Raw genomic sequence first — 2,821 nt, forward strand, 5'->3', positions numbered from 1 at the left:
CATCTGGTATACCACCTTTTCTTTGACATGATCTTTCAAGGAACATTTTCCAGGGCAAATTTTACACTGGCGGTTTCTCATGGCTTCACAAAGAAATAACAGCTTCTGTGGGGCTAACGGACACCTTAGATGACAAGTAATTTCACAGTTGTTGCAGTTGGTTGCCATCTTTTCAGAATCAACCCTTACAAGCTCAGTAGTGGTGACCAGAAATTCAAAATCCCTTTGAGCATTTATCATTTCCTTGTTTTCTTTCAAGACATTTTGAATTTCTTTAAGTTCGATCTGTTTGTCAAGGGTTATCTTTAGCTGATCTTCTATCCCATCAATACAAGTCTCAAGATGTCTGCGTTCCGCTAGCACTTCTTGGGTCAGCTGCAAGCTTCTTGTTTCCAGCGTTGTTAGTAGGTTGATGAACTTTGTCATGCTTTTCTCTCCCATTGCCCAATGTCTTTTATTATTTGTTATTATATGTGGATCAGCTGATCTGTTTGTGGATGATGTCATGTTGAATTTCAGTTTCTCTTTTGAACATGGAATCCCTGCTTCCTTAATGGCTTTAAGAGCAGGGGGAGGATGATTGCCTCCTCTTGCAAATGTGATGAGTGCAAGGATATTGTTTTCAATGTCTTTTCCAAATATGGAAAGGATGGACTCAAAGATGTAGCGTTGGGTGAGGGTGAGACGAACCTCATCCTCTCTAACAACAAAACAGACGGCATCAATTTGGTGCACTCCATTTTTGGACTCAAACAATTCTTGAAGGTTTTTAGTAATGAGTTGATCTTGTTCAATCCCATTTGTGTCTCCAAATCCTGGAGTGTCGATGATGTAACTGTAAAAGGAACACGGTCCCCTTCATGGCCAAAGATGTCATACACAGTGATGGCAGTAGTTTGAGATGCAGTTTGACTCTTTTTTTCATCTGGGATTAATTGGAATCTTTTGTTGTCCTCGAAATTGACCCCAAGGATGTAGTTGGCAATATAATTGATGAGAGTTGATTTTCCCACTCCAGTCGCTCCCATGAGTAACACTGTTTTGTTTGCCTTCAGATTATGTTTGCCTACTGTCCATCTTCTAACTGTTCCCTCCTCATTCAGGTCAACTTTGATATTATCCAATGGATGAATTTCAATCGCCTGGTGTTTAGTTAGCGAAGGGTCTACATTTGATCCAGTGATACCGCTTGTGGCCCTGTAATGAGAATATACATACAAGACTATCAATCAGGAGAAAAGTATTGTCACCATGGAAACTCATACAACCATACCCTGTGCCAACTTCATAAGGAATTTGGGTCATTCCACGTGATAATTAAACATATATTTTCAGAACATTTTATATTTTTCTGAAATACAGTACAAAAACATATAATTTAGATGAAAGATCTTTAATTAATATCAGACTTCTTCTGCTGTATCTAAAATGGTTATTGAGAAAAAGTGTATCAAAGTTTGTATAATCATTACAACACAAATCGTGGAGCAAAGTATAGTGAGTTTTGTTGTTTCAACTTGGCATATCATTGTCGGAAACACATATTTTAAGGATGGGCATCGTTTTGTTTCATTATCCAATGACCGTTTCTGTGTGAGAGGTGCAGCTGTGGAATTTTTGACTCGTTGTTTTGTTTCATTATCCAATGACAGTTTCTGTGTGAAAGTTTTCTGTGTGAGAGGTGCAACTGTGGGAGGTGCAACATTTGACATGCTATAACAATCAAACGTTTGGACATACCTACTCATTCAAGGGTTTTTCTTATTTGTACTATTTTCTACATTGTAGAATAATAGTGAAGACATCACAACTAGAATGCCAAGAGTGTGCAAAGCTGTCCTCAAGGCAAAGGGTGGCTACTTTGAAGAATCTCAAATATAAAATATATTTGTTTAACAGGTTTTTGGTTACTACTGTACATGATTCTATATGTGTTATTTCATAGTTTTGATGTCTTCACTATTATTCTACAATGTTGAAAATAGTAAAAAATGAAGAAAAATCCTTGAATGTGTGTCCAATCTTTTGACCGGTACTTTACGTGAATATGTCAATATGCTGACTTGATACCTTTCTTTAATAAGGTAAGTCTGTTAAGGATAAATTATTATTTACAATGCCTGCCGACACCGGCCAAACCTGGATGACACTGGGCCAATTGTGCACTGCCCTATGGAACTCCCAATCACGGCCAGTTGTGATACAGACTGGAATCAAACCAGGGTGTCTGTAGTGTTGCCTCAAGCACTGAGATGCAGTGCCTTAGACCACTGTGCCATTCGGGAGCCCTAATAAACCTGAATATAGTCACATAATGTTACTTTCTCTTAGAACATATTCTAGATTTTACAGGTTTCACCCTAATTAGGTGTGCAGCCAGCAAAAAAACTGTTTTGTGAAGACAGTAAGGTAAGCTGAGTGACTCATCGGGCAGTGACTGTGGCTGCCATTGTAAAAAGTATTCATAAAACATCTGACATAATTTTCTTTGCTAATGCAAGGGCTGATTAAAATACTAATGATTACTAGCATTCACTGGCGCAACAGTTTTTTTGTAAAAAAATGTAAGACTCCAAACAGCCTACCCAACTGTCCTAAAGCAGACCATTGCCTCATTTTGTATCACATTCCAATGACAAAACTGGGGGGGGGACAGTGATGTAATTTCTGAATGTGGGGGGGACATGTCCCCCCTGTCCCCAGTGAATGCTGCGCCCCTGCTAGCGTTGCTAAATACACTGCTCAAAAACATAAAGGGAACACTTAAACAACACAATGTAACTCCAAGTCAATCACACTTCTGTGAAATCAAACTGTCCAC

General features: G+C 38.7%; 1 pseudogene; it reads right to left on the reverse strand.

Moving 5' to 3' along the window:
- Positions 1-584: 584 nt before the first annotated feature.
- Positions 585-2,608, reverse strand: LOC139395959 (uncharacterized; annotated as a pseudogene).
- Positions 2,609-2,821: the final 213 nt, after the last annotated feature.

Source organism: Oncorhynchus clarkii, unplaced genomic scaffold (assembly GCF_045791955.1).
Source record: "Oncorhynchus clarkii lewisi isolate Uvic-CL-2024 unplaced genomic scaffold, UVic_Ocla_1.0 unplaced_contig_13835_pilon_pilon, whole genome shotgun sequence".
Lineage (NCBI taxonomy): Eukaryota > Metazoa > Chordata > Actinopteri > Salmoniformes > Salmonidae > Oncorhynchus > Oncorhynchus clarkii.